Raw genomic sequence first — 25,442 nt, 5'->3', positions numbered from 1 at the left:
CTTTTTTCTTTGCCACTTGGGCCAGGTTCTTTGACTTGGTTACTACAACCATATGTGGAGCCTCTGCCTCTGGGGTACATTTTTAAAGTAGCAAGATTCTCATTCTCCATTCCCTTGAAGGCATCATTTGTTTGGAACATAAGCTAAAACTATTTAAATAAGCAATTTAGAGTTGTAGTTTCAAGTAAAAATGGCAAAATTTGATACGGGGGTGTCCATTTATAATTCATATTTCTTAAGTACTCTCCAAATCCCTCAGCAGTGCTCTGTGAATGTTGTAAATTCAAAGCAAAGAATTAAATAGCAATTCTGAAAGCTAATAAGGTATCAGGTAAAATACCAACTAATTATAGAACACGGGGCTGACAACGCACTCTCAGGTGTGGTGTGCTTTTGTAATGTTTAAGTGGCTTTACTGAAGCATTATTCAAAGTTCTAACAATAATATTAAAAAATAGTAACCATGCCCTAAATCTATTTGGTTTTTATTTGAAGAATAATATTTCAATTATAGATTAAATTAAACTTTAGTAGATGAATCACATTTCTTGATGCATATGAACTTTTAAAAATATTAATTTCAAACATTTCTTCAAGTTTTAGAGTTACACTAGTCAAAATATGAAACCCTAGGTGGCTTAAGGTATTGGTTACTTTCATCTCCCTACATTGCTGGATAAATGTAATCAAGGTTCCCACTCGTGTATTTTCCAAGACATTCCTGAAGCTTACTTTATATCGTTCAGAAGTCTAACTTGAAATGGCTCATATTTATAATCCTCTGGAAAGAAAAAGGATTAATTCAGAATGCAGGTGTTAATCTGTTTGGACCATGCCTATGTCTGTATTTCTGTGATACTTACCACATTCATTTATTATTAGTCATTTTATGACTGCTCCTATTAAAATGCAACAACACTATGCCAAGATCAGCACCTTTCTTTCCATGTCACTCTTGAAAGGACTGAGACATACTGTAAAGGAAGAGGAAACTTACCTATCTGCTATTAATGTTTTCTGTTCTTTTGAAGGAATACTCCAGATGCCTGGAGTATTCTTGCACTTATCACAATCACTGCGTTAGTTTAATACAAAAGAATAATTTTATTACTGTTATTTTTCATTATTTCCATATATCATGTTGAATATTGATATTACAGCAGTCAAAATAACTGTGAAGTGTTTCCCTTGATATCTTGACTCTCATTAGAAAGTGATTTAACCCTGCCTTTGCAGATGGACCTGAGTGATAGAGCCTGAATATATCTGGTCGGGCCTTGAACAGCTACATCTACGTAACCTAGAAAAATAATTGTTAGAGGCAGAGCATCGTTAATGTCCTATAATTGACTTAGAAGGTTAAGTGACCTCTTAGAAGAATGTGAACGTATGAATCAAGCAGTTCTTTTACTCTCATGGGGAAGTTTATTTGCAACAAGAAGTAACTGTTAATGAGCTCCCTAGCTAGCAAAAGCTAGATGTAAAGTATGTAAAACTTCAGAATGCCTAGTACTTCATATAGTAACAACAAAAGTTATGTGTTGAGTTCATTCAGGAGATCTTAATGGATCAAAAAAGAATAAGGGAAGCTTGTTTTAAAAGCTGAATAGCAACAAAATTATTTTGGAGTTTTGTATCATGATAATTATAATAAATAGCAAAAATTTTAATGCCTTTAAAGTTTTCACACAAAACACGGAAAGTTTTGAACTTTTTAAAGTGGAAATTCATTATTTCTTCTCCACTACAATTTCACTTGGAATTTGAAGGTACTCAAATCCCATGTTAAAATATTATTAGAATACAAATTGTCATTCAAGGAGGGAATTGGTTTTAATTTAGTAAATAGAAATTTAGCACCCACAATGAGTTAATTTCTGTGCTATGCACTAGGGACGCAATGATAAAGAAACCGTGATTTTGTTTGGTGAAGTTTTTTCCTCCCATCAAAGAGCTTCCTGTCAAGTGAAAAATTCAATAACTCAGTAGAGTTAATGCCAAGAAGTAAATGCTGTGTTGTGGTTACACTAAGTAAATTATGGAAGTCAGGCCCACTTCTTTCCCTCTACACAGATTGGATCAGCATGAGTGATATCACTCTCATCTGCTTTTGTTTTCATGTGGACCTTTGGGCTGGGAGTCTAGTGAGGACTAACTTTTCACTACTCAAGTACGGAGCATATACTTAGCCATGGGTTGGACTGTCGTTTCTGCCTGGAGTTCCTAATCATATAATTTACAAAGACAAAGTTTTTTTAAAAGCCTAATAAATCAAAGAAAGGAGCATGGTTGGCTGAGTCAAAGGTTTGGCAATAGCAACCGCTATGAATAGGAAACTGAATAAAAACATTAAATAGCCATCTGCTAAAATAATAATAAAAATATATTTGTTTCATGTTTAATAACAAGGCCATGAATAAGATGTGTTCAAATCCAGAATTGGTGGAAAGAATATGAGAGTTGGATGCAGAGTTGCTAGCTGCTCTTTTTTTTTTTTTTTTTTTTTTACTTTTCTACATTTCCTGTAAGAGGTACACTGAAGACTGAAGAGCATCACACTGCTTGATTGGCATCCTCTAGGACTAAATGACTGGTCTACTGAGGCTGAGGCATCAGGTGGCAGAGAATCAGAAGCATTACTATGACTCTTCTCAATATCTGATTTCTGAACCTTCTACTGCTCTAATATAGTTTATATACTTCTACCGTAGTTCTGTATAGTTCAGTGCTACTTAAAGTGTGATCTTGCAGCCTCATGAGAGACCTTGTTAGAAATACAAATAATCAAGTCTCACCCCAGACTTAATCAGAATCTTTACTATATGGGCCCTGGAACTTGAATTTTAACAAGCCCTCAAGGTGATTCTGATCCTTAAATTTGAGAAGCATGACTATCAAAGGGCACATGATCCTAAGAATTTATTCTGCCATTCATGAAAGTTCTTGCTCCCCACAATTAATCATCCATTTCTCTATTCCCTATCTATTCCCTAAATTTCTTTTTACTTTTTCCTCTTTTTGTATGAATTATTCCAATTCTATTACTCATCTTGCTCCCCCTCCATGTCAAAAGGCTCTCTCTCTTTCTCTCTCTCTCTCTCTCTCTCTCTCTCTGTGTGTGTGTGTGTGTGTGTGTGTGTGTGTGTGTAGTGCTCCAAAACCATTTCTTATGGTGACCTTTTTCTCTCAGGCTAGTGTATGCACAAGCACAAGTATTTATTTGGAAGGAATCGGAGCTACAAGAAATGGTTTTGGAGCACTTTAATATTGCTCTTACCCAAATCTGACCCAATTCAGCTGAGGATATTACTATATAAAGCCTATTAAAAGCAGTATACTTTATTTCAAATATAGGAAACTATATAGAGTCTTTTGACATGGTAGGATAGCCAGATGAGCAATATAATTGGAATAATTTGTCCAAAAAAAAAGTAAAAAGTAAAAAGAACTTTAGGAAATAGAGAAATGGGTGATTAATTGTGGAAAGTAAGAGCTTTCACAAATGGCAGAATAAATTGTTAGGACCATATACCCTAAATGCTTTTTTGGAACCAATAGAGGATATAACATTATTCATGTATATAAACACACACCTTTAGAAGCAAATGAACATTACCAAGAAGATAAAGCACCAATAAATGCTCAAACTTCTGTATACTTCCTTTAGGAATCAGGAACATAGAAGATCTAAATGACACCAAGCAAGAAAGCAAAGCCCAATGACAATCTAGTTAGACAAGGCAAATCTATGCATACTTTTCATTCATTTAGGAAGGATCTAGCAATATCTTACTATGCACCCAGCACCATGCTAATTTAGAGAGAGAAGGCAGTGAAGCAAATAGGAACAATTCTTTCTGTCTTCAATTTTAGAGCCTTGTCACTGAGGCAGGAGACAGACACTCTACACCTCTACCCCTCCTCCCTACACCTCTAAAGTACACACTAGGTCATAGACTCTGACGGCAGAGGGACCAGGGTTTGTATTTTTACTCTATCACTGACTAGCTCTTTAACCTTGGACAAATCACATCTTTAAGCTTCAGTGTCTATAATAAAAAGATAATAATAGACCCCAGTATTTGACTTATTGTGAAGATTAAATGATTCATGGTAAATTGCTGACTCATTGCCTAGCACATAGTAAGTACTTAATGTTAATATTTTACTGTATAAGTAGATATACTTTTTTAATTGAAAGAAAAACACAAGGTGTTTTGAGAATATATAACCAAGGAATCTAATTAAGATTCCATACAAATAGTGCAATGTGATACTGAACTAAAACTACCCAGTTTTCTGCATACTTATGCTTTCTGTAAAGTATGTGGAGTTGAGGCTTCCAGGGACTCTATATGAGACTGCCAGCTTTGGTTTTCCTAATCTGACATTAGTAAGGTAACACTGACCAATTCACCCTGGTTCTGAAGCAGAATCGTAACATAAAGGACTGCCTGACTTACATTGCCAGTATGTCCCCTGGTCTTGTTGGCTGGAAATGTTATTTTCATACAACCATTTTCATGTTTTAGTTGAGCAGCATGGAAACTATCCAGATTCCTTGCTGTTTGGCAAATGTTTTAATTGGTTATGTTTTGCTACCCTGGGCACACTATTAGAAAAAATTGCAACAAAAGACATCAATAAAAAGCAGAAAGCTTCAGATTGTTAAAATCGTGAATGTTATTAATACTATTAAAATGCTAATTGCTGTTTAGAGGAGATTCAGTTGCAATTCTAAAGGAGGAAATGCTTAGGCTGCAGGATCTGAGGCATGGATTGTTTGTTCCCTAAAGGGGAGAAAATTCACTTTTGTTTAATTTATATGAACAAGAAGGCATTCCAAGGAGGTACGCTGAAGTGACTGTAGACCTCCTAGGGTCAGAGCCACCTTCAGCTTCACCCCCACCCTAGGTGGTCCTTAATTGCCACTACAGACTGCCTGGCTGGAACTTATTGTTTGCACTGCACATGACCTTGGATGAAAACTAGAGCGCTATGAATTAATCCCTGTAATATTTTGTGTTTAACATCTGTGTTGTCACCAGCCATTATTCAGAGGATTAAAAAAAAAAAATAGCCAGATCTATCTCCTACTACATTTTTTTTTAAGTCTACGCTATTGTTTCCCAAGGACTCTTCAAATGGATCACTTATAAATGAGTGAATCCATTCATTTTCTTTATTTTCTGAAACAAAAGTCTACAGAATTTAGGGGATAATAGCAAAACAAAATAAGACAATTTTTTAAACAATAGGAATCCCTCAGATATCTCCATTTCCTCTATCTATATTGCTATCATCTGTCTTTTCTTTTCCAGTATCTGTTTTAAAGTAGGGGAGGATTCCAAAGCATATATATCAAAATAAAATGATTTCATGTATCAGTTACGGCTTTATTCATTGATGAAATGTAGTCACCACAGGGAGAAATGTAGCAACAACTTAGCATCCAGAAATAATACAGAACACTGTGCTGCATTAAATGAAAAATAACTGCAAGAGGAAGTGAGTTAATAAAAATTCAATTACTCAAATGGGAACTTTTCCAAGACCCCAGGGTTAACACCTAGATTAAACTCTCACTCTCACTCTCTCTCTCTCCACACACACACACACACACACACACACACACGCATGCATGTACACACACACCTGGCTTTATTAATTGTCAGAAGTGTTTTAAATACTTCTTTTCCTTTTATATAAATACAAGAGATAAAAGTTACGGCTAAAATAGTTTTTATATCATCAACCTGAGAACTAGTTTTACATAGTAAGCTAACAATAACAACAACAATAATCACAAAGATTAGAAAGAAAATGGCAAAGTGTGTTGGACACAACATAGAACACTTGAAGGCAGACCCCAACACTAGGCTGTAAAAGTAAGTAATAAACAGTCACTGTAGAGGGCAGAGTGACTCACAGAAGAGGCAGATCATTGGTCTTTGATTTCATACTTCCTTCTTAGAGCTTCTCTTAGAGGTTATGGAAAGGAATGATCATCTTGTGAGGCTATTTAGGGAATCTGAACATAAAAGAAAATAGAATTACAGATGGGTGTTAAGAGACCATTTTACTCTACTTCAATAATGTGAAAAACAGAGTAATTAGCACGGAGGAAAAAAAATAAGTAAATATGGGCCTAGAATACATCCTATACAGAACTTGAAATATTTTTAGAACTCTAATGTGTACTGAACTTACGTGGAGAGAATAATTTCAGAATGATACCATATTTAGCTGGGGAGCCATACAGACTGGGCTCTCTTAGACGCTGATTATGGGAAGCAAGAAGTGAGCAGCATGGAAAAGAAATGGTTAGAATTTAGTTGGAGGAGGAAGACATCTGGAGGTTTGGCCCCAGTTAAAAATTCATAGGCAAATCCTGCTGGAAAGGGAGTTAGTGGTTTAATGAATAAGTTATTATCTAAACACCAGGAGGTTAAAGGTTAACAGAAAGAACTCCAACAATGATGTCTTAAGTGCTCCTAACTTGACACATAATGTTTAGTTTGTTGCCATTTGTTTTAAATAGACTATTGACAAATTACAGATTTTTTTCACATATTGAAATTATATTCCAGATGATTTTGAGATTTACTGGTATAATATTCTCCTCATGAGGTAGGATGGAGGGTAAGGAATAGAGAAAAAAGTGTTCTTCTCTGAAATAAATGTGGTGTTTCCTGACAGCATTTGTCAAGGTAAGGCGCTGTCTTTAAAATGGGACATCTAGTTTCAATTTACATTATGCTTATTTCTAAGACTTCTATTTTTTTGAGTTTTATGAATTGATTCTCTTTTCCTCTATCATTTATTCAGATTATGACCACATGTGGCACTTTCTTGTCTGGAGTGGTGAAAGTGGGGAAGGAAGAGAAAAGATATCTTACAGTAGTGTCATATAGTAATCCCAATAAGATTGGAGTTTATGAAAAAATCATGAGATAAAACATTATTGTGATATTTCTTATACCAAACTACAATTTTCATTCCCCCAATTATTTTTATGTTTTAAAAATGTTTTTCCCTCTTTTTGTCAAAGGCAGTCTCAATAACAGTTATCATATCTCAATGTTTATGTTCTTAAGGCTTTCAATATTATTAACCAATCTTTCCATTTCTTTACTAGATCACAAGTTTTAAAGAGTGTATTTTAATATAATACTCCTATTATAGGCCTATAAAATATTTAATTAAGAGAATATAATTTTCTTACTACGTTGCTGTGATTATTCATACCCCGCTCCCTCTTCCCAGAACACTTACTTGCTCCATTAGAATCTTACACAGGACCCTTTCTTTTCCTGTCATAATTCCCATCATAATGTGTTATCTCACAGCCACTTTTTCGAAGTATATTTCCTTAGACTTAATAAGATTAAGAAAAGAGCAGTAACTAAGGCTTCTACCTCTTAATGAAAGCTTCCTTAGCTTTACAAATACCAGACCAGATCTCTGAAGTTACTGCTTGAAAAGACCTGATTCTAAAGCACTTTTATCCACATTTGACTCTCTCGAGGCATTTGTTTTTTTCCACTTCGACTCATTTAATTGCACATGTCCCCAGTCAGACTGCCTAAAGAGAATGACTGTGTCTATCCTGGTCAGTTTTTACTCCGGCACTTAACACAGAGTCTCAAATAACGCAGGCGAATAACAGATACTTGTTTTATTAATTCAGACTGTACATAATGTAGAAAATAGAATCAATCCTCAACATAATCCATTCTGCTTAATTATAAAGTAATAATTTAAAATAACAATAATAATGATGATGATAGTTAACATTTATCAAATCTTCCCTAAGTATCTCAGACTTTTCTAACCATTTTATACAGATTAAATATCACAAGTCTGAGAGGTAAATGTTATTTTAATCTTTACTTTATAGAGGAGAATACTGATCACAGCAAGTTTGAGGACATAGTCTTTAGTCAAACATCTAGTAAGGGGTAGAGGTGATACTGACACTGTGTTAACACTTTTAAGCCTCTGATGTTTTATTTGTAAAGGAACTGCTTAATATATCTAAATAACTAAACCTCCCTTGCATTCCTTTTACTACCTATCATGCAGTAACTATTTCAATGAGATCTTTATTATGCCTTAATATTCTATATTTCTCTTCCTAATTTTCTTTCAGAGAAGTGAACTGTATACAAATTAACTATCTTAATCATTTTCGTTATTATGTATGCCCCTATTCATTTGTTAGAAAACTCTTTTCTCTTAATTATGTTCTTTTCTCACAATAAATTGGTTAAAGCTCAGATTATACATATTAGTTTCTTAATTTCTTCCTGCTAAGATTAACCCATTGCCGGGCGCGGTGGCTCAAGCCTGTAATCCCAGCACTTTGGGAGGCCGAGACGGGCGGATCACGAGGTCAGGAAATCGAGACCATCCTGGCTAACACGGTGAAACCCGGTCTCTACTAAAAAATACAAAAAAAAAAAAAAAAAAAAAAACTAGCCGGGCGAGGTGGCGGGCGCCTGTAGTCCCGGCTACTAGGGAGGCTGAGGCAGGAGAATGGCGGGAACCCGGGAGGCGGAGCTTGCAGTGAGCTGAGATCCGGCCACAGCACTCCAGCCTGGGTGACAGAGCGAGACTCCGTCTCAAAAAAAAAAAAAAAAAAAAAAAAAAAAAAAGATTAACCCATGACTACTTTAGAAACCTTCAGATTTGTCGTTGCAAACTTGAACTGCCTCTGGTTAATTGGTTCCTTCTACAGTTCTTCCTTTTACCACTGACTTGCAGTTAACTCCAGTTATTGAGCAGCTCCTCATAAAGTCATTTGATCTTTGAATCCCTCTTTTCTGGAATACATGCAATCTGTTATGCTTTAATTAGCAGGATTATCCTAGGCTATACCTGTCTTCTTCACAAACAGAGTTTCTACCTCATATTACTTCTGATGATCAATAACTGGCTTTCTTAGCATCTAACACACTGGAAATTCTGTGTACTTGATCCCATTTTTAACAGTGCCAAATTTAAATAAAATGTGGTTTATGTGGCAAGGATATTTATTTTTTCTATTTTTTAATTAGTTTTATGCTCTCAGTAACTAATAGATCAAGATACATTTCATACCCCTTAGAAACCTGTAGTTTCTGTGTGGTAGAAGATTTAAATTATATTGTTATTTAGGGAGATGTATTTTTGTTCTAACTGATTTTTTCTCCTCCAAATCATAAAGGCTTTGTAAATCACTCTCAACATTTTATGAAAGTGACTTGCAAAATAAGATACTTAAATGAAAAATCTTAGCTGTCAGCCACCAATAAAATAGGCTCTATTGTCTGGGGTCACTCAGTTGTACAGTGTCATTTGGAAGTGCAGAATCCTTGGAAACTTTTCTTTAGTATCACCAAAAGTTTTGGAAGTCCATATACACATTCCTGATATTGATGCAGACTATCTTTGCAATAGTAAAGTATTTTGCTTGAGACATTGAAGACTTATCTTGTTCTTTAAAACAGTATAGATTGCTTAATTCAGCCAAGATATTTCAAAAGTTGGAAATAATATTCCTCTATACGTGACCAACAATATATTTGTAATTTTGAGTGAAATTTTGTTTCTTACACATGAACTGACAATGCATCTTCTGATCAGTAAAGAAGGTTAATTTTGTTAACTAAATGCCCACCATGTTAAATCTATTTCTGATATTCGAAACAATTTACAATGTCTACTACTTCTAATTCTAAATGTGTTAAATGCTCTAAAAATGTACATTAAACACTCATCACTACCTCTAAAACCTGCCTCCATTGATAGCAACCTGATCCATTTCACTATCATTGCTTTCCCATATTACTAGTATGATAACTAGTTGCCTTATTATACCCATGATGTATTCCCTGCAATCTGTTTTCAACATAGAAGTCAAGTGAGTTCATCCCTTCTTTGCTCAAAACTCAAGGACTTCCTATCTGAGTAAAAGACAAATTCCTTTTGATGACAAGATTATTTTTATTCTATTCTTCTGTAACTTCTTTGACTTCACCTTCTTCTAATTTCCTACTTACTTACTCTTCTCCAGTGCCATTGGCTTACATGTGCCATTTTTTTATTCCTTTTCTTTTCTTCTTCATCTTCCTCTTTTTTTTTTAGTAAAAAAAAATTACAGACAAAATTCTTTTCCCTTGTTTTTCTTTCTGTGTAGAATGTTGCTCCCCTCAGAAGGCCCACTTCCTCTCCCACAATAAGAGAGAAAAACAGGAAGGGTAACTTGGAAATAAGTTAGTTTTAGAAGCAGTGAACATGTAATATTTAATAATCTAGGATTGAATTACGATAGATAGTTCTTAATATATAGGATTATTTTCAATATCAGTCAACATGAAAATTTGAAGATAAATGCTAGATGTGATGTATAATACAGACTATCCTGCTTGATATGTACACCAATCCCCTTCTAGTGTGTTTTCTTCTGCTGTAAAGACTGGAAAGATTTTTTTATTCTTATTTTTTTGAGACAGAGTCTCGCTCTCTTCCCCAGCCTGGAGTGCAGTGGTGCAATCTCGGCTCACTGCAGCTCACTGCAGCTCACTGCAACCTCCACCTCCAGGGTTCAAGCAATTCTCCTGTCTCAGTGTGGCTATTTTTTTTTAATTTTATTATTGTTTTTTAGATGAAGTCTCACTCTGTTGCCCACATTAGAGTGCAGTGGTGCAATCTCAGCTCACCGCAACCCCCGCCTCCTGGGTTCAAGCTTTTCTCCTGCCTCAGCCTCCCGAGTAGCTAATATTACAGGCACGCACTATCATGCCTGGCTAATTTTTGTATTTTTTTGGTAGAGACAGGGTTTCACCATGTTGGCCAGGCTGGTCTCGAGCCCCTGGCTTCAAATGATGCACCCACCTCGGCTTCCCAAAGTGCTGGGATTATAGGCGTGAGCCACTGCTACCGGCCACTAATTTTTGTATATTTTAGTAGTGATGGGGTTTCACCATATTAGCCAAGCTGGTCTTGAACTCCTGACCTCAAGTGATCCATCCCCCTCAGCCTCCCAAAGTGCTGGATTACAGGCATTAGCCACTGTGCCTGGCCAGGATTTTTTTTAACTCAATGTATAGTTTCACTTATAATGATGGTTTTGGAAGTAAGACTTTGATTTGGAGCTTCATAGAATGAGAGGCAGGAGAGGAAGTGTCCATTTTGCTGCTGGAGAGTGAAATATTGGTGTGCAATTCTGAAGTAGCAAATATAGTTACAATGTCCCAATTCTATAGTCAGCCTTCTGATTCCACATCTTGCCTAATCATAGTTGGCTGAGGCAGCAGTTTCCTTGATGGTCAAGTTCTAAAGTGTGGCTTTGTGACTAATTGCCTGTGATGAGTCCCTTTGTCTTTAAAGTAGAACAGATTTTGTTCCCTGTGACACTACTGACTGAAACAGTTGGTGTGTTTTTTAAAATTTTTTTCTTAAAGTGCAGAAGATTGTATTATCTGTTAAAATATGACTTAATCTTTGTGATCTGAACATGATACAGAACTTTGGGAACATGCCAGCATACAAAAATATTATTGTTTAATCATGACATTTAAACTAACCCTCTACCAAGATAAAAGGATAAGGTGATGTACTAGTAGAGTAGAAATCCACTAGATTGGTTCAAGTTTATAGAGCATAAAGGAGTACTACCTTTTGTAACCTCTTTGATTATTTTCTGCTTTTGCAGAAGGAAAGGTTAAAAAATAAAGCACTGATGGAAACACACGATAAATAAAGTAGGTGTCATGGCTACATGTCATGAGAAAACTACGCACAACATTAGAAAGAGGAAAATGTGTCAAACATATTCAGTTAACTATACTATGTTAAGATTAAAATATACTATTGTGCTGGAAACACAAAACATCAAGTGTTTCACAATATGATAAAATATTTTCATCCTTGCTAGTGACTCAAATAAGTATGTGTTCGTTGCCATTTACAGAAAGGGCATGTCTTGTTATTTCTCAATATTATGAGTATGTCAAATGCATCTTCACATACGTGCAAATAAAATCTTGAGCAGGTCATCATTTGGACAATGATTTTGTTTATTTTCACAATGGATATGCAAATTTAGTTATACATACATACATATGAACAAAACATACATATAAACAAATCATCATTATCATCATCATCATCATCATATCTTCCTTAGGTTTTTAATGGGCACCTATTTGCCTTTAATTTCATTATGTAATGGAATTCAGATAAAAAAGCAAATGGCTTCTCATTGTAACCAGCTTGAAGTATGTTTAAAAAAAGAAAACATACATTTTTATTTTATAGTTTACTGGCTGGCTATCTACTATCCACCATCAGAAGTAATAGAACATAATTTAGCATCCTGGAAATTATATCTAAAAAAGATATTGCAGTAATCTATGATGATATATATGATTTAGCAGAATCATCTGAGACTAAAACATGCAATTTAATATAAAGCAAGATAAACTTGATATGATCATCAACAATGTAATGAAGTTTGAGGCTGAAATGCCAGAATTATAATATTTAAAACAAAAGATAATCATTTTATTATAGTTAAATAATACATTTAGTTCTAAACACTCTATAAGACACACACACACAGAGATGGATGGATGGATATCCAGATAGATAGATAGATAGATAGATAGATAGATAGATAGATAGATAGATAGATATTCTCCTGGAATATTTTTAGGCAAGAATAATCAGTATAACTAAAATACCTGAAACTCTGAAAGCTTGCTTTGCCCAGAAAAAGGAAGGTGATGGTAGAAAGGATGAGGAAATAGTTGCCAGGTATGAAAGCAATTTGACATGTTTAGTCTCAATTAAAAAAAAATAACTTTCTCTTAGAGATGTCAAGAAGTAAAATATACTTAATCAAAGGGTAAGCTATCTGTCAGAGGAGCTGTTCAAGCAAAATTTATTTGACAAGTGGGTTGAAATGATTCAAAGGAAAGACCGACCTCTGAAATCTGTGGGACCAAATGAACTTTAATTTCCCTTTCAACATCAAAATACTATGCTTTTGAAATGCACATTAAAATCAGCATACAAGTCAATAAATGCCAGTCACCAAATAATTTGTAAGTGCTAAGAGAGTTTAGAGACGGGAGAGAAAATAACTTCTATGGTGGAAAAAAAGCCTCTAAAAAGTAATGGGATTTTAATTGGACGTTTAGGGGAAAAGAAGAAGAGTACATGTTGCAAATATTCCAATAAAGGGAAGACGTTTGATCAAAGATAAGAAAAACCCAAATATGTGTGGAATTTTCAGGAGAAACAAATGATAAAATGTTCCATTTGTATAGTTTATACCAATTTTCAACATTCAAAACAAACATTACACATTTTATTCTCATAATGCCCCTGGAAGGAAATAATGTTACCTACACTGCAAAAAGAAACGAAAACTTAGGCTGGTCACAGTAAAACTGCAACTTGGACCTGTACTTTCTAACTTGCTTACAAGTGTTCATTCATTCTACTCTATCTTAAATGACATTCCATGGAGCAGAGTGTATTTTTTTTTCATAGTAGATGTATATATGAGTCATACATCTTGGAACTTGCAAAGAAGTTCTAAATTTTGAGCACTGAGGTAATACATATTTATTGTTCCACAATTGAATATGTGTTTGCATGTGAAATATGTTTCTTTGAAAATATTCTTTGAATCCAGTTATTTCAAAGACGAATAAATTATATGTCATTATGGCTTCCTTCATATTGCATGTACAGCTATTATAAAATCTTCTTGTGTTAAAGTTAAAGCTATTCATGTAGTAGTAGTTATTGTTGAACTTTTAAGATGCTATGCTTATTTTTGCTATGTGGAGGGAGAAAGTCCAAGGCTTCTATCTATGTTCCATCTCCCTGGAGCACCCACTCCCTTGTTCTTTTTGCCTGAATAACTATTATTCATCAAATCTTAGTTGAAATGTTACTTCTTCAGGGGAGTCTTTCTGAGCCCCTCTTATAGATCTAGTAAGTTTCCCTTTTGTATGTTTCACAGCACTCTGTGTTTCCCATTTGTAACACAAATCGTAATTGTAACTAAACATTTTGCAGAGTTATTATTTGTTTAATATCCAACATCCTGCAAGACTGAGTTCTAAGAGAGCAGGTACTTCTTTCCTCTATATTCCCAGCAACAAACACCACAACATGCACCTGTAGACACCTATTTTTGAAGCAAATGAACAGATGAATGAGTGCTAAAATTGAGTGAACCATTAAAAAAAATGCTGATGATCTTTTAATTAGTAATTCTCATTAAGTGATAAGTTTCATTGCAGCATAATTTCTTATTTTTTTCTTAGAAGCTGTTTCTGTTGAAATTTAGTAAGATCCTCTTTTCAAAACAATAACAAAAATGAATATATTTCCCTCAGCACACTTTTTATAAGGTGACACTGGGATATCTTGTAGAATATCAGGTATAGCAAGTGTTGGAATTATGCAGCAATCAGAGGATGGAATTTTTGAAACATTTTTAGATGAGTGTAAAGAAAAGAAATTGAGCGCATGTTCCTGACACGGGGAATAGGTATTTAATAAAATAAATATAGTTTATAGATCATATGGGGCTTTTCTATGCCTGAAAGAAGAGACATTGGCTGATTTTAAAGAAAAAAGTGAAAGTAATTATGTTTATTTTCATTAGTTTAGGTGCTCTTAGTTAAGACTTTGGTGTAGGCTACCTCTCCATAGGATGAGCTTCAGTGAAATCATCTTTAAATGCAATCACAGCATTTCATTAATTTACATATATAAATTATAAAATATACACATATACGCAGTCCCATCTGTAACAAACTTTTTACAAAATGCTACTAGAAACAGTTTTAATAATGTGAACCTTTCCAATGACAAATGCTTTGACTTTCTTCTTATATGTCCACAAGTCATCAGATAAATTTACCAGGGGTGTTCCACAAATAATGAGGAAGAATACCATTTGTGTTCATAAATTTAGTCAGTTTGTCTGGGTGGAAGGATCAAATATCATGTCTATAATTTTTTTTAAGATATGTGGTTTCGAGACTTCTAATAAACTTGATATGCATTAAAGTAGACAAGAGTAGGCAAAAAAAAAAAAAAATGCTTTCCTAAAGATCCAAGTCGTTTTTGATAACTGTTTACATGAATAATAATCTCACCAGAGGTGATATTTCACATGTAACGATATTGAGATACATGTTCAAAATATCAATATGTTGCATAATATTTAAAGCATATTCAGTAGCAACAGTTTTAAAAAATTCTAATGAGATACATCTCACCAACAAGTACATTTATAAATGGAAAAGCAAAATTTAAATGGCATTTGAGATTAGTTTCATGCATTCTATCTAGTATTATCATTTTATCTCAATACACAGATTTCCACAGAGATATATAACTAGGTCATAATACAATCTCCACTCTTATTACTAATTAATTATGTGCAAATGGAAAGAGCACTGATGGCAAAAATTTGCCAACCCAACAACACTTGAACCATGGAGGGTTATATTGCCAAGTGTTGAATTTGTCAGTTCTCAAATTATAAAAGATTAAGTCACAGACAGTATTCATATTATGGCATCATATCTGTAAAAACTTACTATGATTTATTAATGTGTTAGTCATTGGTCATCATTAACCCTATAGAAAGTCAAAAGTGTCAGTCAATTATTCCCTATTAGAGGACTAGCCATGGAAAAAACCTTGGAGGTCTCAATCACCTAACATAATAAATTTTTATGGTCACATTTACTTATAGTAAAATGTACTCTACCAATATGTAACTAGAATATTATTGAAATATAATGTTACTATATGAGTTATGGATGGCAGACTAATTCACTGAGACATCAAAATTACAGTGGCAAAGCATTTTACGTGTTGTATAATTCTTGTGATGTAGCAGTTTCTTTCTTTCTTTTTTTTTTTTTTTTTTTTTTGATATGGAGTCTCACTCTGTCACAAAGGCTGGAGGGTAGTGGCCCAATCTCAGCTCACTTCAACCTCCATCTCCCTGGTTCAAGCAATTTTCATGCCTTGGCCTCCCAAATAGATGGGATTACAGGCCCCTGCCACACCATGCCTGACTAATTTTTGTATTTTTAGTAGAGACGAGTTTTCACCATGTTGGCCAGGCTGGTCTTGAACTCCTGATCTCAGGTGATCTGCCCGCCTTGGGCTCCAAAACTGCTGGGGTTACAGGGGTGAGCCACCACACTGGGCCTGATGTAACAGTTTCACTTGGTTATTAAATCAGTAAAAGTCTAGGAAAATTGTGACTTTTCTTAATCAAACCTCTCTGCTATGCACACATGAGGATAAACGGTGTGCAATCGAATTTATTTTGTAATGTCATAATTTGTCTTGTGTTGAGAAGTCAATATCAAACAAACGTACTTCTGAGCTCAATACTACACTGTTTATGATGAAACCAAATATTACCTCTTCTAGTTCTGGCAGTTGTTATCTTAGTAATGCCCATCCTAAGTCATTAAAACAGTAATTGAAAAATATTTGTTAACTACTATAATTTTAGTTTTTATTATTCATCAAAATAAAGGACTGCTCACAAAGTAATCTTGTATCATTTATGAACAATCATTACTACACTACAAAGCAATTGAAAATACCTATTTCCATGAAAAATAATTGTAAATATATTTATTAATATAGTTCTAATGGATTTTAAATGAAATAGCACAATATGCAAGAAACTCATATTTGCCAATTCATCCCCTGAAAGAGCTAACTGGAATTCCTTGAGCAAACATTATTTTTAAAAATATCAAACCCAAAGTAAGTACTTCTGTGAAAATAAAAGAAAATCAAAATAAATGACTTTCCTGGAAGACAAAGAAATATGTTCTAATATTTGAAAAATAAATATCAAACACATTACATTGCTCCTGGCTGTAACATATAAAATGTGATCTCAGTGTACTGTGAAACCTGAGAAGGTGATTGGCTATTGTAGAGTTTCTAAACTATCATACAATCTATGTTTCCTGTAAGTTAATGTCATACATTCTAAATTGAGATTTTTTAAGGATTATACAATGCAAAATAATTAACTTCAATATACTATGCGTAGCTCAATATTGTATGATAAATCCAAGAATTAGAGTCAAAAGACAATGTAAAATTTAAGAGTATTTTCTAATTAATTGATACTTTAAAAGTAAACCTATTTCAACAAAACAAATAAAATGAGAAAATAAATGCAAAAGCAGTTTTTAAATTAAAAACAATATAAAGTTTGAAAAAGTAGTATTCAACTCTTTCTCACTTTCTTCGCCCATGTTTAGGTATGTACTATTAGAATATGAAAGCATTATGAACCACTATAAATCAGTATAAAAACCAGTGATACAGGTTAGGAGCTACATTTTTGAATTATGTTTGAAGCAGTTGAAAAAGGTGAAGGATTGTGTGGGAAGTGGTGAGGGGCTGATGGAATCAGGCCAGGTTTTGCTGGACTCTTGCCTACAGTTATAATTAGATGAGTTAAACCTTATTACTGGTACAGAATTTATCTCTTTTAGAAGGAATTAAGAATGTCCTTAAATTTTTACTCAACTCAACATTTTACCTATTAAAAGCATCTAAGTTACTCCTATCAGAGTAGATACAACTTTATGTCTACACCCGGAGATAGGTGTTGATATGCGGCCACTTTATTTGTACTGTAATGGGCATTTTTAATGTAATTATTAACTCAAGGAATGGTTATGATCTTAAGTGCAGCAGAGTAGAACAAGACACATTGAATCAAATATATCTTAGTTCAAATTCTCACTCTATCATTAATGTGTGGAGTGGCCTTTAAAGTTCTGTAACATGCAATACATTATTCATCAGCATGTCTGTTTTATTCACAGCTGATAATGCCTGCAACATATGTTAGTGTCTGACACATGCTAGGTTCTCACTGAAAACTTATTCCTGGCATGCAATAACATGAAATCCTATCCTTTAAATCATATATCAACTCTATTAATGTTTAATATGAAGCAAAAATGATAGAAATCTTTGGGAAACAGGCTTCTGTAATGCTGTACTTGACATTTGGTCCTTCAGGACGCTTCAGGGAATCTCTAACACTTTTATGTAAAATTTACATGCTATGTAAATTTATACATTCTGTGTAAATTTTCTAGAGTTTTACGACTTCATTCTTTATTGAGATACCCTGTTTCAAACCTTTTCCATTAACTTGCTGAACTTCTTTGTGCTTCAGTTACATAAACTTGATAATTATAGAATGAATGAGAAATTACATGAAGTAATATACGTAGAGTACTTAAACAATGACTGGCATATAGTAAAGGTGTCAGAGGCATGTGAACCAAAACAACATCATCTTGAGTAGGAACCGGGTAAAATGAGGCTGAAACCTTCTGGGATGCATTCCCAGATGGTTAAGGCATCCTATATCACAGAATGAGATAGAATGTCAGCACAAGCGTGGTGGCTCAGGCCTGTAATCCCAGCACATTGGGCGGTGGAGGCAAGCAGATCACAAGGTCTGGAGATGGAGACCATCCTGGCTAACACGGGGAAACCCTGTCTCTACTAAATATACAAAATACTAGCAGGGCGAGGTGGTGGGCACCTGCAGCTACTCGGAAGGCTGAGGCAGGAGAATGGCGTGAACCTGGGAGGTGGAGGTTGCAGTGGACAGAGATCACGCCACTGCACTCCAGCCTGGGTGACAGAGCAAGACTCCATCTCAAAAAAAAAAAAAAAATGTTAGCATAAGATACAGGTCGTAAAGACCTTGCTGATAAAAGAGGTTGCAGTAAAGAAGCAGGCTAAAACCCACCGAAACTAAGATGGCAATGAGAGTGTCCCCCGGTCATCCTTACTGCTACACTCCCACCAGCACCATGACAATTTACAAATGCCATGGCAATGTCAGGAAGTTACCCTATATGGTCTAAAAAGGGGAGGCATGAATAATCCACCCCTTGTTTAGCATATCATCAAGAAAAATCATAAAAATGAGTAACCAGCAGCCCTTGGGGCTGCTCTGTCTATGGAGTAGGCATTTTCTTATTTCTTTACTTTCTTAACAAACTTGCTTTCACTTTACGGACTCGCCCTGAATTCTTTGTTGTGCAAGATCCAAGAACCCTCTCTTGGGGCCTGGATCTGAACCCCTTTCCTGTAACAAAGCCACAATAAATGTCTATCATCATTACCATACACTTATTATTTTTATCAATAATTAATTTACAAGTATAAGGAAATGTAATGCTTAGCATATCAGGAGTATAATATATATTAGATTACCATAAAATGTTGGTGAATCAACTGAGGATTAAGCTCTGATTTTTTTTTATCTTGCCCAAATTCCTACCTAAGGAGTCTGGGGAGTCATGCCCTACAAACTACAAATTTTCATCAGATGGGTTTTATTTAACCCTATATATCATGATTTACTTTCCAATCTGACTCTGGCATAACATTACATGACAAAGAAGAAAATCCAAATAGCTTATGTCAAAACATGTTTACTTGCCATATTTTTAAATGCCCTGCAAAGCTGTCCTTTGTGGGAGAAAATTATCATCTGTAAAGAATCTCTATTAATATAGCTAGATCTTTTTCTTCTAGGCCTTCTCAATCCTGAGGAGATTAACTGAGAGAGTCTAGCTCTTTTTATAGGTCTGAATAAGAAATTTTTGTCATCTATCATCTCTAAGGTCAGCCACTATGAGACTTCAAAGAACATTGTTCTCCACAATCTTTTATGTTAACCTGAACATTTCCTTTCTATTAATCTCAGGTCTTTAGAAAACTCAACCAATTGTCAACGAGAAAATGTTAGCCTGGACGCCCACCTGTTCCACTTTCTGGACTGTAAAAAGTAAAGTAGAGGTTCCTCTTCAAAGAGACTTTCCTCCTGTCTAATTAGGAATACACAGTAACTTCTCTTAGAAGCAAATTTAATTCAAAGACCAGTACTAACATTCAGCCTAACATACTTATACTACTCCAAGCGGGCATTAGGTCATAGCCTGTTCCTTTCCTCTTCCTTATTTGAAGATGTTTCTACCTTTCTCAGCATTCCACAAGTTACTTTCTCCTTCCTTTGTTCTCCTCTGCCTTTGCGTCTTTTAAACAGTTCTAAGTTGCTAGCCAATCAGGACAAATACAAAATGTAAAGTCTCGTTCCAGCCAATAAAAACCAGACACAGCAGTAAGTTGGACACATCAGGTTATAAATGACCCTGTCTCCTTTCTTCAGTGTACTCTCATGACAAAACTGCTAGCAAGTGTACCCTTTCTGCAGAAAGTAAAAAAAAAAAAATAGCCTTGCTGAAAAAATTAAATTTATGTTCAAGTGCTATTTCTTCGTGACATCAAAGAACAAACATTTCTAACATGGACCAAACCAATGTATTTCTCAAATGTATTTGCTTGATGTCCCACGCCTCTCTAAAATGTGTAAAACCAAGCTGTACCCCAACAACCTTGGGCACATGTTCTCAGGACCTCCCGAGGGCTGTGTCATGGGCCATGGTCACCCATATTTGGCTCAGAATAAATCTCTTCAAATATTTCACAGTTTGACTCGTTTTGTCTACACAACAAAGGTTAAAAGCCACTGTTATGAGTAATAAGAATGAATATTGTAGGAAAAAGATCACTAAGATCTCCCAAAATTTTCTGTTTCATAAAAACCATGAAAACACTGGCAAAAAAAATTTTATTAAAGCTATAGAAAATAACCTAACATGTGCAACAATCTGACGATCATTTAATCAAGAAAAGTAGTTTAATCTAAATTTAAAATAGTGAATTTTGTGGTACTTTAACTTACCTTATTTTTATCCTCCTCTTTCCAACTTCATGGTACACGTGAAAGCCAATAGTTCACAATTATGTTGACAATGAGCAGCTTAGCAGCCACTGGGGGTGACTTAACAGATTTGTAGCTCTCCTAAATTCCCTGGAAAACCCAAATCTCAGTATTTGCCTTTATTTGGCCTGTCTTAGAGATGTCCTAATATAATCAGTCCTTTCCCAAGGGACAATTGTAAAAAAAAAAAAATCGGTAGCAATTGTTTAACATCACACGTGCCTGGGGCAGTGATAGCAGTTGAGGCTAACAAGAAGCTGAACAAAAACTTAAAAGGAAAAGCAGAGAATGAGATTTCCATAGGGAGTTTTGAAAAGTTCTGACAAATTCCTGGGAATCTTAAAAGACACATTAATTACTATGGCTGTTCATACACCAACTAAACACCTGAGAAGTTTTTAAGATTTCACCTCTGGCTGACCTTGTTGCTTTATGAAAGCAAATGGTACTGATTAAGGAAGAGTTTAAACAGCCTACCTGAGCATTGAAGGCATATCCTAAATCACTGGATCCCCTTGCCAAAGGCTAGGACACTTGTTGTCTTTCAGTCATTTAAGAAAATCTCTGTCTAAGAATGATGGTTTCCAGCTGCATCCATGTCCCTACAAAGGACACAAACTCATCCTTTTTGATGGCTGCATAGTATTCCATGGTGTATATGTGCCACATTTTCTTAATCCAATCTGTCACTGATGGACATCTGGGTTGATTCCAAGTCTTTGCTATTGTGAATAACTATCACAAGAACAGAAAACCAAACACCACATGTTCTCACTCATAGGTGGGAACTGAACAATGAGATCACTTGGACTCAGGAAGGGGAACATCACACACAGGGGCCTATCATGGGGAGGGGGGAGGGGGGAGGGATTGCATTGGGAGTTATACCTGATGTAAATGATGAGTTGATGGGTGCAGCACACCAACATGGCACAAGTATACATATGTAACAAACCTGCACGTTATGCACATGTACCCTACAACTTAAAGTATAATAATAATAAATAAATTTAAAAAAAAAAGAAAATCTCTGTCTAATTATTAACTAACCACTAAGCTAATTAAACAGAAGCTTCAATGGGCACATATTACAAACAATACAAACCATAAAGATTTAGCTCAGGAAAGTCATGAAACAAATAGCAAAAACAGCAAGCTCTGGGTCAAAGAGAAAACTTGATTTCCAGAGATGCCACACAATATTATTTAAGATGTCCAGTTTTTTAAAAAATACAAGACATAAAAATAAACAAGTATGGCCTGTACAGGAAAAATAAATAAATACAAATAAAAAGGAATCTCATGTTAAGAGAACTAAAGGAAATTATAAAACAGTACCTCACCAGCTAGCATATAGAAAACACTACTATAATAAAATAATTTTTAACAGGAATCAAGTACAAATTCTGGTGTTGAGAAGTATAATAATTGGAATAAAAAATTACTAGAGGGGCTCAACAGAGCATTTGAGCTGGCAGAAGAAAGAATCTTAGACTTTAAGATAGGTCAATAACGATTATCCAGTCATGGGAAAAGAAAGAAAAATAATTAAGAAAAATGAGTAGAACCTCAGAGACCTATGACATATAACATTTAAGCATACCAACACACACAATAAGAGTTTCAGAAGTTAAGGAGAGACAGCAAAAAGCAGGAAATATAATTGAAGAAATAATGACCCCAAAACTCCTACACTTGATGAAACATATTAATCTACAAATCCAAAAAACTCAATAAACTAGAAAAAACATAGAGATCCATATCTAGACATGTCATAATCAACCTGTCAAAAGCAAAACACAAAGGTTGAATTTTAAAAGCAGTAAGAGAGAAGATGCTCATCATGTATAGGAAATCATTAGTAAAATTGCAGGTGATTTCTAATTAGGAAAAAAAAAAAAAAGAAATCCAGAAGGCAGTGGGATGACACATTTGAAGCATCAAATGAAGATATCAGCCAAGAATTCTATACCCAGCAATGTTATTCAACAAAAAAATGAAAAGGAATTAAGACATTCTAAATAAACAAAAACTGAGAGAATTTGTCAGTAGTAGGCCTTCCCTAGAAAAAATATTAAAGATAATCCTACAGGCTAAAACGAAAGACTACTAGATGGTAACTTTAATTCATATGAAGAAACAAAAGAGCACAAAGTTAACTACATGAATAAAAATTAAGATAGCATTAATGTGTTTTTATCTGTAACTTTTACATCTGATTTAAAATACAACTTGTAGAATAATAGTTATAATTCTGGATTGATGGACATATGTATAAAGTGGTAATTTATAAAATTAATTCCATAGACTAGAGGGAATTTGTCTATATATAAAAATATTTTACAAACTAAAAATAGATTAAAACTTCCTCAACCAAGTAAGGTCATCTACGAAAAACTCTCAACTAACACCCTACTTAATGGTGAAACACAAGATTTCCCTCTACGGCAAGGAACAAGCCAAGGATATACACTCTTGACACTTCAGTGTTGTGCTGGGGTTTCTAACCAGGGCAATTGGGCAACAAAAATAAATTTAAAGTATCAGATTGAAAAGGAAAAAGCACGGCTATCTCTATTTGTAGAGGACATGATCTTGCAAATTTGAAAATGCTAAGAAATCCACAAAAATGCTATTTATTGGCTGGGTGCAGTGGCTCAAGTCTGTAATCCCAGCACTTTGGGAGGCCAGCTCAGGGGGATCATGACATCAGGAGTTTGAGAACAGCCTGGCCAACATGGTGAAACCCCGTAATTACTAAAAATACAAAAATACTAGCTGCATGCCTATAATCTCAGCTACTTAGCAGGCTGAGGCAGGAGAATCACTTGAACCCGGGAGGCAGAGGTTGCAGTGAGCTGAGATCACACCACTGCACTCCAGCTTGGGTGACAGAGCGAGACTCCGTCTCAAGAAAACAAAACAAAGCAAAAAAAACAAAAAACCTATTTATTATAGCTAATGAACATGTTTGGCCATAATGCAAGGTAGAAGACAAATACAGAAAAATAAATTATATTTTCAATAATTAGCAGTGGATAATACAAAAACCAAAATAAGAAAACAATTTCATTTACAACTGCAATAAAAAATAAAATACTTACAAATAAATTGAACAAAATAAGTACAAATACTATACAGTGAAAATGACAAACATTATTGAAATAAATTTTATGAAAAGCTTAAGGTAATGAAAAGACATTGTTGAGTTCATGAATTGGAAGACTTATTATTATGATGCCAATATTCCCCAAATTTATCTACAGATTTAATGCAATCTCTATAAATATTCCAACTGTATTTTGTAGACATTGACAACCTGATTCCAACATTCATATGAAAAGGCAAGAGATCCAGAATAGCCAAAACTGTCTTGGAGAAAAATATTAAGAAATAAAATAAAACAAAGTTGCAGGATTCACACTTGAAATTAAATTTGTAATAACTCTTGAATTCACATTTCAAAATTTAATGAAGACATTGTGGTACCTGTATAAGAATAGGCACATATAACAATGGAGTAGAACTGAACATTCAGAAATAAATCTTTACATTTATGGTGAAATAATTTTTAATAAGCGTGCCATGACAATTCAATAAGAAAAAAATAGTCTTTCCAATAAATGAGTTGGAGACAACTGAATATTCACATACAAAAAAATGAAACAGGAACCTTACCTCACACTATATATATTTACTCAAAATATACCAACTACCTAAATAAGAGAGGCAAAACTGTAAAACTTTCCTTAGAAAACATAGTCATAAATCTCAGCGACTTTAGATTAAGCAATGGTTTTTCAGATATGACACCAAAAGCACATACAACAAAAAGAAAAATAAAGAGTAAATTGAACGTGGTCAAAATTAAAACTGTTATAGAGAATACTATCAGGAAAAAAATATGGAAAGACACCTCAAGGAATGGAATAAAATATTTGTAAATATTATTCTGATAAGGTTCTAGTATTGAGACTGTATATTCGAACTGTTACAAATCAACAACAAAAAGACAAGTAACCAAACTTAAAATGGGTAAGAAATTTAAACAGACATTTTTTCAAATGAGATATACAAAGAGCCAAAGAACCCAGAAAGATGTTCACTATAAATAATCTTTAGAGAAATGCCAATTAAAATCACAATGCAATAACACTTCATACCCACTAATAATATTGTTACAATTAAAAAGATGAGGATGTTGCCAAAGATATAGAAAAATGGAACACCCTTACATTGTTTCTGGGAACATAAAATGGTGCAGCTGCTTTGGAAAATAGTTTGTCAATTCCTTTAAATTAAAAATGTTGTGTTACCTGGAAACTCCACTGCTAGATATGTATCCAACAGAAATAAAAACATAAGTGCACCCAAAATGTGTATGCAATTGTTTGTAGCGTTATTCACAGTTGCCAAAATCTGGAAACAACACAAATTGTTTAATTGAGGAAAGAATAAACAAAATGTGGTATGTCTATACCATAAAATATTAAAGTACATATAAAAGAATAAAGTACATATAAAAGAATATAAAAGAATAAAGTACAGATACCTGCTACAGCAT

General features: G+C 34.3%; 1 long non-coding RNA gene across 2 annotated transcripts in view; it reads left to right on the top strand.

Annotated features, from left to right (window-relative positions):
• Positions 1-6,530: 6,530 nt before the first annotated feature.
• The window catches only part of LOC123568047 (uncharacterized), a 114,559-nt gene continuing 95,647 nt past the window's right edge, over positions 6,531-25,442 (top strand). The window contains exons 1-2 of one of the 2 annotated variants that reach the window (XR_006691259.2): positions 6,531-6,710; positions 11,699-11,747. This is a non-coding gene — a long non-coding RNA (uncharacterized lncRNA). The remainder of the gene's footprint in view (positions 6,711-11,698; positions 11,748-25,442) is intronic. The other variant, XR_012428214.1, reaches the window with a different exon arrangement.

The sequence above is a fragment of the Macaca fascicularis genome, chromosome 1 (assembly GCF_037993035.2).
Source record: "Macaca fascicularis isolate 582-1 chromosome 1, T2T-MFA8v1.1".
Lineage (NCBI taxonomy): Eukaryota > Metazoa > Chordata > Mammalia > Primates > Cercopithecidae > Macaca > Macaca fascicularis.
Note: the sequence above shows the minus strand (reverse complement) of the source record. Positions and strands in the feature narration are given on the sequence as shown.